The sequence below is a fragment of the Oncorhynchus keta genome, chromosome 4, assembly GCF_023373465.1.
Source record: "Oncorhynchus keta strain PuntledgeMale-10-30-2019 chromosome 4, Oket_V2, whole genome shotgun sequence".
Taxonomy (NCBI): domain Eukaryota; kingdom Metazoa; phylum Chordata; class Actinopteri; order Salmoniformes; family Salmonidae; genus Oncorhynchus; species Oncorhynchus keta.
In genome coordinates this window covers 3,339,738-3,352,609 of record NC_068424.1, presented here as the reverse complement: position 1 = coordinate 3,352,609, position 12,872 = coordinate 3,339,738, and the positions used below count along the sequence as shown (strand labels likewise).

The 12,872-nt window shown below is 51.5% G+C and overlaps 1 protein-coding gene across 1 annotated transcript in view; it reads left to right on the top strand.

Annotated features, from left to right (window-relative positions):
* Positions 1-12,872, top strand: part of LOC127916524 (divergent protein kinase domain 2A) — a 160,600-nt gene that overhangs the window by 141,334 nt on the left and 6,394 nt on the right. The window lies entirely within an intron of this gene.

Here is a 12,872-nt window from a genome sequence, read left to right as displayed (position 1 = left end):
GTAGAGAGGTGTGGGGGAGGTAGAGAGGTGTGGGGGGTAGCGAGGTATGAAGGGGGTAGCGAGGTATGAAGGGGGGTAGAGAGGTATGAAGGGGGGTAGCGAGGTATGAAGGGGGTGGTAGCGAGGCATAAAGGGGGGCAGCGAGGTGTGAAGGGGGCGTAGAGAGGCATGAAGGGGGTAGAGAGGTATGAAGGGGGTGGTAGCGAGGCATGAAGGGGGTAGAGAGGTATGAAGGGGGTGGTAGCGAGGCATGAAGGGGGGTAGAGAGGCATGAAGGGGGGTAGAGAGGTATGAAGGGGGTGGTAGCGAGGCATAAAGGGGGGTAGCGAGGTATGAAGGGGGCGTGGAGAGGCATGAAGGGGGTAGAGAGGTATGAAGGGGTGGTAGCGAGGCATGAAGGGGGTAGAGAGGTATGAAGGGGGTGGTAGCGAGGCATGAAGGGGGTAGAGAGGTATGAAGGGGGTGGTAGCGAGGCATAAAGGGGGGTAGCGAGGTATGAAGGGGCGTGTGGGGCATGAAGGGGGGTAGAGAGGTATGAAGGGGGTGGTAGCGAGGCATGAAGGGGGGTAGCGAGGTATGAAGGGGGTAGCGAGGTATGAAGGGGGCGTAGAGGGCATGAAGGGGGTAGAGAGGTATGAAGGGGGTGGTAGCGAGGCATAAAGGGGGGTAGCGAGGTATGAAGGGGGCGTAGGGAGGCATGAAGGGGGGTAGAGAGGTATGAAGGGGGGTGGTAGCGAGGCATGAAGGGGGGGTAGCGAGGTATGAAGGGGGGTAGAGAGGCATGAAGGGGGGTAGAGAGGTATGAAGGGGGGTAGCGAGGTATGAAGGGGGGGATAGCGTGGTATGAAAGGGGGTAGAGAGGCATGAAGGGGGTAGAGAGGTATGAAGGGGGTGGTAGCGAGGCATGAAGGGGGGTAGCGAGGTATGAAGGGGGTAGAGAGGCATGAAGGGGGGTAGGGAGGGGGGGGGTAGAGAGGTGTGGGGGTAGAGAGGTATGAAGGGGGGGGTAGCGAGGTGGGGTGGTAGCGATGGGGGGGGGTAGAGAGGTGTGATACTAAGAGGTGTGGGGGGTAGAGAGGTGTGTGTGGGGGGGTAGAGAGGTGTGGGGGTTTTAGAGAGGTGTGGGGAGGTAGAGCCCTGTGGGGGAGGTAGAGGAGGTGTGGGGGGGGGTAGACCTTGTGGGGGAGGTAGAGTGTGGGGGGTAGAGAGGTGTGGGGGGAGGTAGAGATCTGTTTTGGGGTAGAAAGGCATGAAGGGGGAGTAGCGAGGCGTGGGTGGTAGAGAGATGTGTCATCGGTTCGAGGTGTGATACTAAGAGGTGTGTGGTGTTTTCTCGGTTGCTATGACGCCCTGTGTGTGACAGACTTGTACTGAAGTCGACATCACCACCTTCTGTATTCAATCTCTTATTTATGATTTAACCTCTCTGATATCGGTGTGTGTTTCTCCCTCTCCGTCCTCGGAGCCGTGTCTGATCGGCGATGTTGTTCTCTTACTGTATGTCGAGCGGTTACTTATCACAGCACAACACTCAGATCTGATTCATGAATCGAACTAGTTCCCCCAGTTTGTCCTTCGACAGTAAACTTCATGATAAACAGAGAAACATGAACCAAGAGGAGCTGTCATATTCCTCCAAGCCACTAGTCCCCCCCTGTCATATTCCTCCAAGCCACTAGTCCGTCCCCCCCCCTGTCATATTCCTCCAAGCCACTAGTCCCCCCTGTCATATTCCTCCAAGCCACTAGTCCCCCCCTGTCATATTCCTCCAAGTCACTAGTCCCCCCTGTCATATTCCTCCAAGTCACTAGTCCCCCCCTGTCATATTCCTCCAAGCCACTAGTCCCCCTGTCATGTTCCTCCAAGCCACTAGTCCCCCCTGTCATATTCCTCCAAGTCACTAGTCCCCCTGTCATATTCCTCCAAGTCACTAGTCCCCCTATCATATTCCTCCAAGCCACTAGTCCCCCCCTGTCATATTCCTCCAAGCCACTAGTCCCCCCTGTCATATTCCTCCAAGCCACTAGTCCCCCCTGTCATATTCCTCCAAGCCACTAGTCCCCCCCCCCTGTCATATTCCTCCAAGCCACTAGTCCCCCCTGTCATATTCCTCCAAGCCACTAGTCCCCCTGTCATATTCCTCCAAGCCACTAGTCCCCCCTGTCATATTCCTCCAAGTCACTAGTCCCCCCTGTCATTTTCCTCCAAGTCACTAGTCCCCCCTGTCATATTCCTCCAAGCTACTAGTCCCCCCTGTCATATTCCTCCAAGCCACTAGTCCCCCCTGTCATATTCCTCCAAGCCACTAGTCCCCCTGTCATATTCCTCCGAGCCACTAGTCCCCCCTGTCATATTCCTCCAAGCCACTAGTCCCCCCTGTCATATTCCTCCAAGCCACTAGTCCCCCTGTCATATTCCTCCAAGCCACTAGTCCCCCTGTCATATTCCTCCAAGCCACTAGTCCCCCTGTCATATTCCTCCAAGCCACTAGTCCCCCCTGTCATATTCCTCCAAGCCACTAGTCCCCCTGTCATATTCCTCCAAGTCACTAGTCCCCCCTGTCATATTCCTCCAAGTCACTAGTCCCCCTGTCATATTCCTCCAAGCCACTAGTCCCCCTGTCATGTTCCTCCAAGCCACTAGTCCCCCCTGTCATATTCCTCCAAGTCACTAGTCCCCCCTGTCATATTCCTCCAAGTCACTAGTCCCCCCTATCATATTCCTCCAAGCCACTAGTCCCCCCTGTCATATTCCTCCAAGCCACTAGTCCCCCTGTCATATTCCTCCAAGCCACTAGTCCCCCTGTCATATTCCTCCAAGCCACTAGTCCCCCCCCTGTCATATTCCTCCAAGCCACTAGTCCCCCTGTCATATTCCTCCAAGCCACTAGTCCCCCTGTCATATTCCTCCAAGTCACTAGTCCCCCCTGTCATTTTCCTCCAAGTCACTAGTCCCCCCTGTCATATTCCTCCAAGCCACTAGTCCCCCTGTCATATTCCTCCAAGCCACTAGTCCCCCCTGTCATATTCCTCCAAGCCACTAGTCCCCCTGTCATATTCCTCCAAGTCACTAGTCCCCCCTGTCATTTTCCTCCAAGTCACTAGTCCCCCTGTCATATTCCTCCAAGCTACTAGTCCCCCTGTCATATTCCTCCAAGCCACTAGTCCCCCCTGTCATATTCCTCCAAGCCACTAGTCCCCCCTGTCATATTCCTCCGAGCCACTAGTCCCCCCTGTCATATTCCTCCAAGCCACTAGTCCCCCTGTCATATTCCTCCAAGCCACTAGTCCCCCTGTCATATTCCTCCAAGCCACTAGTCCCCCTGTCATATTCATCCAAGCCACTAGTCCCCCTGTCATATTCCTCCAAGCCACTAGTCCCCCTGTCATATTCCTCCAAGTCACTAGTCCCCCTGTCATATTCCTCCAAGCCACTAGTCCCCCCTGTCATATTCCTCCAAGCCACTAGTCCCCCTATCATATTCCTCCAAGCCACTAGTCCCCCCTGTCATATTCCTCCAAGTCACTAGTCCCCCTGTCATATTCCTCCAAGCCACTAGTCCCCCTGTCATATTCCTCCAAGCCACTAGTCCCCCTGTCATATTCCTCCAAGCCACTAGTCCCCCTATCATATTCCTCCAAGCCAATAGTCCCCCCTGTCATATTCCTCCAAGCCACTAGTCCCCCTGTCATATTCCTCCAAGTCACTAGTCACCCCCTGTCATATTCCTCCAAGTCACTAGTCCCCCCTGTCATATTCCTCCAAGTCACTAGTCCCCCCTGTCATATTCCTCCAAGTCACTAGTCCCCCCTGTCATATTCCTCCAAGCCACTAGTCCCCCCTGTCATATTCCTCCAAGTCACTAGTCCCCCTGTCATATTCCTCCAAGTCACTAGTCCCCCTGTCATATTCCTCCAAGTCACTAGTCCCCCCTGTCATATTCCTCCAAGTCACTAGTCCCCCCTGTCATATTCCTCCAAGCCACTAGTCCCCCCTGTCATATTCCTCCAAGTCACTAGTCCCCCCCCCCGTCATATTCCTCCAAGTCACTAGTCCCCCTGTCATATTCCTCCAGGCCACTAGTCCCCCTGTCATATTCCTCCAAGTCACTAGTCCCCCTGTCATATTCCTCCAAGCCACTAGTCCCCCCTGTCATATTCCTCCAAGTCACTAGTCCCCCTGTCATATTCCTCCAAGCCACTAGCCCCCTGTCATATTCCTCCAAGCCACTAGTCCCCCCTGTCATATTCCTCCAAGCCACTAGTCCCCCTATCATATTCCTCCAAGCCACTAGTCCCCCCTGTCATATTCCTCCAAGTCACTCTCCCCCCCCTGTCATATTCCTCCAAGCCACTAGTCCCCCCTGTCATATTCCTCCAAGCCACTAGTCCCCCCTGTCATATTCCTCCAAGCCACTAGTCCCCCCTATCATATTCCTCCAAGCCAATAGTCCCCCTGTCATATTCCTCCAAGCCGCTAGTCCCCCCTGTCATATTCCTCCAAGTCACTAGTCACCCCCTGTCATATTCCTCCAAGTCACTAGTCCCCCCCCCTGTCATATTCCTCCAAGTCACTAGTCCCCCTGTCATATTCCTCCAAGTCACTAGTCCCCCCTGTCATATTCCTCCAAGCCACTAGTCCCCCTGTCATATTCCTCCAAGTCACTAGTCCCCCCTGTCATATTCCTCCAAGTCACTAGTCCCCCTGTCATATTCCTCCAAGTCACTAGTCCCCCTGTCATATTCCTCCAAGTCACTAGTCCCCCCTGTCATATTCCTCCAAGCCACTAGTCCCCCCTGTCATATTCCTCCAAGTCACTAGTCCCCCCTCTCATATTCCTCCAAGTCACTAGTCCCCCCTGTCATATTCCTCCAGGCCACTAGTCCCCCCTGTCATATTCCTCCAAGTCACTAGTCCCCCTGTCATATTCCTCCAAGCCACTAGTCCCCCCTGTCATATTCCTCCAAGTCACTAGTCCCCCTGTCATATTCCTCCAAGCCACTAGCCCCCTGTCATATTCCTCCAAGTCACTAGTTCCTCTACCCCCTCTCTCTCTCCCCCCTCTCTCTCTCTCTCTCTCTCTCTCTCTCTCTCTCTACCCCTCTCTCTCTCTACCCCTCTCTCTCCTCTCTCTCTACCCCCTCTCTCTCTCTACCCCTCTCTCTCTCTCTCTACCCCTCTCTCTCTCTCTCTACCCCTCTCTCTCTACCCCCTCTCTCTCCCTCTCTCTACCCCCTCTCTCTCTCTACCCCTCTCTCTCTCTCTCTACCTCTCTCTCTCTCTCTCTACCCCTCTCTCTCTCTCTCGACCCCTCTCTCTCTCTACCCCTCTCTCTCCCTCTCTCTCTACCCCTCCCTCTCTCTCTCTACCCCTCCCTCTCTCTCTACCCCCTCTCTCTCTCTCTACCCCTCTCTCTCTCTACCTCTCTCTCTCTCTACCCCTCTCTCTCTCTACCCCTCTCTCTCTCTACCTCTCTCTCTCTACCACTCTCTCTCTACCTCTCTCTCTACCCTCTCTCTCTCTCTACCCCCTCTCTCTCTCTACCTCTCTCTCTCTACCCCCTCTCTCTCTCTACCCCTCTCTCTCTCTACCTCTCTCTCTCTCTACTCCTCTCTCTACCACTCTCTCTCTCTCTCTCTCTCTCTCTCCCTCTCTCTCTCTCTCTCTCTCTACCCCCTCTCTCTCTCTACCCCCCTCTCTCTATCCCCTCTCTACCTCTCTCTCTCTCTCCCCTCTCTCTCTCTCTCTCTCTACCCCCTCTCTCTCCCTACCCCTCTCTCTATCTACCCCTCTCTCTCTCTCTACCTCTCTCTCTCTACCCCTCTCTCTCTCTACCTCTCTCTCTCTCCCCTCTCTCTACCTCTCTCTACCCCCCCTCTCTACCCCCTCTCTACCCCTCTCTCTCTACCCCTCTCTCTCAGTCTGTTAGTTGACCGTGATATGTGGTGCTTCACTGGCTCTGAAACGTGCTTGTGTCAAGTGGTGATTGAGCTGGACCCTTCGACCAACGCGGGGGGCTGTGATGGACACTAGTTGGCTGACGGGGCAGCAGTGTGTTGTGTGATTGAGTCGTTCTGACGGGGTCGGAGGACGGCTGCATTAGAAGGGATTATGTCTGAATCCTCAGGGATCAGATCTATTGATCTGCTTTAATGCTCTGACTGTTTCCTCCCTAAATAGAAAGCTACGTTTCAATTGAACACGCGAAGGAGAAAATTAAATGTCCAAATAGATTTCTTTCAATATAACCCTAAATTGTTGGTCTATTTCTGCCAGATTAGATGTTAAATTAGTTTTTGGTTGGTCGTTTATGTCCCAAAAACATTTATATAATTGCCTCTGATGACACAGACTCTTGCAGTTATCTCCTCGGGGGCCGTTATCTCCTCGAGGGCCGTTATCTCCTCGGGGGCCGTTATCTCCTCGGGGCCGTTATCTCCTCGGGGGCCGTTATCTCCTCGGGGGCCGTTATCTCCTCGGGGGCCGTTATCTCCTCGAGGGCCGTTATCTCCTCGGGGGCCGTTATCTCCTCGAGGTCAGTGCTTAATTTGAGGCGGAACAGAATCCGACACCTCTCACTTTTGACTGTATAGACCACCCCCTGTATAGACTGTATAGACCACCCCCTGTATAGACCACCGCCTGTATAGCCTGTATAGACCACCCCCTGTATAGACCACCCCCTGTATAGACTGTATAGACCACCCCCTGTATAGACTGTATAGACCACCCCTGTATAGCCTGTATAGACCACCCCTGTATAGACTGTATAGACCACCCCTGTATAGACTGTATAGACCACCCCCTGTATAGACTGTATAGACCACCCCTGTATAGACTGTATAGACCACCCCCTGTATAGACTGTATAGACCACCCCCTGTATAGGCTGTATAGACCACCCCCTGTATAGACTGTATAGACTCTATATACCACCCCATGTATAGACTGTATAGACTACCCCCTGTATAGACCACCCCCTGTATAGACCACCCCTGTATAGACCACCCCCTGTATAGACTGTATAGACTCTATATACCACCCCCTGTATAGACTGTATAGACCACCCCCTGTATAGACCACCCCTGTATAGACTGTATAGACTACCCCTGTATAGACCACCCCTGTATAGACGACCCCCTGTATAGACTACCCCCTGTATAGACTGTATAGACTCTATATACCACCCCCTGTATAGACTCTATAGACTACCCCCTGTATAGACCACCCCCTGTATAGACCACCCCTGTATAGACTGTATAGACCACCCCTGTATAGGCTGTATAGACCACCCCTGTATAGAGTCTATAGACCACCCCTGTATAGACTCTATAGACCACCCCTGTATAGACTGCATAGACTACCCCTGTATAGACCACCCCTGTATAGACCACCCCTGTATAGACTACCCCTGTATAGACTGTATAGACTTTATATACCACCCCTGTATAGACTGTATAGACCACCCCTGTATAGACCACCCCCTGTATAGACTGTATATACTACCCCTGTATAGACCACCCCCTGTATAGACTGTATAGACCACCCCTGTATAGACCACCCCTGTATAGACTGTATAGACTACCCCTGTATAGACTACCTTTATAGACTGTATAGACTCTATATACCACCCCCTGTATAGACTGTATAGACCACCCCCTCTATAGACAACCCCCTGTATAGACTGTATAGACTACCCCTGTATTTGGTAGACTCTATAGACCACCCCTGTATAGACTCTATAGACCACCCCTGTATAGACTCTATAGACTACCCCCTGTATAGGCTGTATAGACTCTATAGACCACCCCTGTATAGACCACCCCGTGTATAGACCACCCCCTGTATAGGCTGTATAGACCACCCCTGTATAGACTATATAGACCACCCCCTGTATAGACTCTATAGACCACCCCTGTATAGACCACCCCTGTATAGACCACCCCTGTATAGACTACCCCTGTATAGACCACCCCCTGTTTAGACCACCCCCTGTATAGACCACCCCTGTATAGACCACCCCCTGTAGAGACTCTATAGACCACCCCTGTATAGACTCTATAGACTACCCCTGTATAGACTCTATAGACCACCCCCTGTATAGGCTGTATAGACCACCCCTGTATAGACTCTATAGACCACCCCCTGTATAGACTGTATAGACCACCCCTGTATAGACTGTATAGACCACCCCTGTATAGACTCTATAGACCACCCCCTGTATAGACTCTATAGACCACCCCTGTATAGACTCTATAGACCACCCCTGTATAGACTCTATAGACCACCCCTGTATAGACCACCCCTGTATAGGCTGTATAGACCACCCCCTGTATAGACTGTATAGACCACCCCCCCTGTATAGACTCTATAGACCACCCCCTGTATAGACTCTATAGACCACCCCCTGTATAGACTCTATAGACCACCCCCTGTATAGACTCTATAGACCACCCCTGTATAGACCACCCCTGTATAGACTCTATAGACCACCCCCTGTATAGGCTGTATAGACCACCCCTGTATAGACTGTATAGACCACCCCTGTATAGACTCTATAGACCACCCCTGTATAGACTCTATAGACCACCCCATGTATAGACTGTATAGACCACCCCCTGTATAGACCACCCCCTGTATAGACTGTATAGACTCTATATACCACCCCCTGTATAGACCACCCCTGTATAGACCACCCCGTGTATAGACCACCCCTGTATAGACTCTATAGACCACCCCTGTATAGACTCTATAGACCACCCCTGTATAGACCACCCCGTGTATAGACCACCCCTGTATAGACTGTATAGACCACCCCTGTATAGACCACCCCCTGTATAGACCACCCCCTGTATAGACTGTATAGACTACCCCCTGTATAGACCACCCCTGTATAGACTGTATAGACCACCCCTGTATAGACTATAGACTACCCCTGTATAGACTCTATAGACCACCCCCTGTATAGACTATAGACCCCCTGTATAGACTCTATAGACCACCCCCTGTATAGACTCTATAGACCACCCCCTGTATAGACTCTATAGACCACCCCTGTATAGACTATAGACTACCCCCTGTATAGACTCTATAGACCACCCCTGTATAGACTCTATAGACCACCCCTGTATAGACTCTATAGACCACCCCGTGTATAGACCACCCCTGTATAGACTGTATAGACCACCCCCTGTATAGACCACCCCTGTATAGACTGTATAGACCACCCCTGTATAGACCACCCCTGTATAGACCACCCCTGTATAGACTCTATAGACCACCCCTGTATAGACCACCCCGTGTATAGACCACCCCTGTATAGACTGTATAGACCACCCCTGTATAGACTGTATAGACCACCCCTGTATAGACCACCCCGTGTATAGACCACCCCCTGTATAGACTGTATAGACCACCCCCTGTATAGACTGTATAGACCACCCCGTGTATAGACCACCCCTGTATAGACCACCCCTGTATAGACTGTATAGACCACCCCCTGTATAGACTCTATAGACCACCCCTGTATAGACCACCCCGTGTATAGACCACCCCTGTATAGACTGTATAGACCACCCCCTGTATAGACTGTATAGACCACCCCCTGTATAGACTATAGACTACCCCTGTATAGACTCTATAGACCACCCCTGTATAGACTCTATAGACCACCCCCTGTATAGACTCTATAGACCACCCCTGTATAGACTATAGACTACCCCTGTATAGACTCTATAGACCACCCCCAGTATCGCCTGTATAGACTCTATAGACCACCCCCTGTATAGACTCTATAGACCACCCCGTGTATAGACCACCCCTGTATAGACTGTATAGACCACCCCTGTATAGACCACCCCTGTATAGACTGTATAGACCACCCCCTGTATAGACCACCCCTGTATAGACCACCCCCTGTATAGACTCTATAGACCACCCCCTGTATAGACCACCCCGTATAGACCACCCCTGTATAGACTGTATAGACCACCCCTGTATAGACTGTATAGACCACCCCTGTATAGACCACCCCGTGTAGACCACCCCCTGTATAGACTGTATAGACCACCCCTGTATAGACTGTATAGACCACCCCGTGTATAGACCACCCCGTGTATAGACCACCCCTGTATAGACTGTATAGACCACCCCCTGTATAGACTCTATAGACCACCCAGTGTATAGACCACCCCCTGTATAGACTGTATAGACCACCCCTGTATAGACTGTATAGACCACCCCTGTATAGACCACCCCGTGTATAGACCACCCCTGTATAGACTGTATAGACCACCCCTGTATAGACTCTATAGACCACCCCGTGTATAGACCACCCCTGTATAGACTGTATGACCACCCCCTGTATAGGACTGTATAGACCACCCCTGTATAGACCACCCCGTGTATAGACCACCCCCTGTATAGACCACCCCCTGTATAGACCACCCCCTGTATAGACCACCCCCTGTATAGACTGTATGACCACCCCCTGTATGGACCACCCCCTGTATAGACTCTATAGACCACCCCTGTGTATAGACCACCCCTGTATAGACTCTATAGACCACCCCCTGTATAGGCTGTACCACCCCCTGTATAGACTGTATAGACCACCCCTGTATAGACTGTATAGACCACCCCCTGTATAGACCACCCCTGTATAGACTCTATAGACCACCCCGTGTATAGACCACCCCTGTATAGACTGTATAGACCACCCCTGTATAGACTCTATAGACCACCCCCTGTATAGGCTGTATAGACCACCCCTGTATAGACTGTATAGACCACCCCTGTATAGACTCTATAGACCACCCCCTGTATAGGCTGTATAGACCACCCCTGTATAGACTGTATAGACCACCCCCTGTATAGGCTGTATAGACCACCCCTGTATAGACTGTATAGACCACCCCTGTATAGACTCTATAGACCACCCCTGTATAGGCTGTATAGACCACCCCTGTATAGACTCTATAGACCACCCCCTGTATAGGCTGTATAGACCACCCCTGTATAGACTGTATAGACCACCCCCTGTATAGACTGTATAGACCACCCCTGTATAGACTGTATAGACCACCCCCTGTATAGACTGTATAGACCACCCCTGTATAGACTGTATAGACCACCCCTGTATAGACTGTATAGACCACCCCCTGTATAGACTGTATAGACCACCCCTGTATAGACTGTATAGACCACCCCTGTATAGACTGTATAGACCACCCCTGTATAGACTGTATAGACCACCCCTGTATAGACCACCCCTGTATAGACCACCCCTGTATAGACCACCCCCTGTATAGACTGTATAGACCACCCCCTGTATAGACTGTATAGACCACCCCCTGTATAGACTGTATAGACCACCCCCTGTATAGACCACCCCCTGTATAGACTGTATAGACCACCCCTGTATAGACTGTATAGACCACCCCCTGTATAGACCACCCCTGTATAGACCACCCCCTGTATAGACTGTATAGACCACCCCCTGTATAGACTGTATAGACCACCCCCTGTATAGACTGTATAGACCACCCCGTGTATAGACTGTATAGACCACCCCCTGTATAGACCACCCCTGTATAGACCACCCCTGTATAGACCACCCCTGTATAGACTGTATAGACCACCCCCTGTATAGACCACCCCTGTATAGACCACCCCTGTATAGACCACCCCTGTATAGACTGTATAGACCACCCCTGTATAGACTGTATAGACCACCCCCTGTATAGACCACCCCTGTATAGACCACCCCCTGTATAGACCACCCCTGTATAGACTGTATAGACCACCCCCTGTATAGACCACCCCCTGTATAGACCACCCCCTGTATAGACCACCCCCTGTATAGACTGTATAGACCACCCCTGTATAGACCACCCCCTGTATAGACTGTATAGACCACCCCCTGTATAGACTGTATAGACCACCCCCTGTATAGACTGTATAGACCACCCCTGTATAGACTGTATAGACCACCCCCTGTATAGACTGTATAGACCACCCCTGTATAGACTGTATAGACCACCCCCTGTATAGACTGTATAGACCACCCCCTGTATAGACTGTATAGACCACCCCTTGTATAGACTGTATAGACCACCCCCTGTATAGACTGTATAGACCACCCCCTGTATAGACTGTATAGACCACCCCCTGTATAGACTGTATAGACCACCCCCTGTATAGACTGTATAGACCACCCCCTGTATAGACTGTATAGACCACCCCCTGTATAGACCACCCCCTGTATAGACTGTATAGACCACCCCCTGTATAGACCACCCCGTGTATGAGATTCCCTCTCGCCCCTCCAGCGATTGACGTCATCATTTATATCCTGACAGAATCATAGCTACGGCCAGGGTGCTGGAGGTCCTGCTATCACCCCTGATATAACCTGATAAGATCTGTCTGTTCAGAAATACATTAAATCATTGCAAATACTAAACCATGAGTAGACCTGTAGTTTAGCCACAGAGGATCAATAGCTGCTTTACAATCAATAGACTAGCTGTGGATTTTGTGTAGCCCAATCGCAAGGCATGCCTACAATCAGGAAGCGTGTGTAGCCCAATCAGGAAGCATGCCTACAATCAGGAAGCATGCCTACAATCAGGAAGCGTGTGTAGCCCAATCAGGAAGCGTGCCTACAATCAGGAAGCATGCCTACAATCAGGAAGCGTGTGTCGCCCAATCAGGAAGCGTGTGTAGCCCAATCAGGAAGCGTGTGTAGCCCAATCAGGAAGCGTGTGTAGCCCAATCAGGAAGCGTGTGTAGCCCAATCAGGAAGCGTGTGTAGCCCAATCAGGAAGCGTGTGTAGCCCAATCAGGAAGCGTGTGTAGCCCAATCAGGAAGCG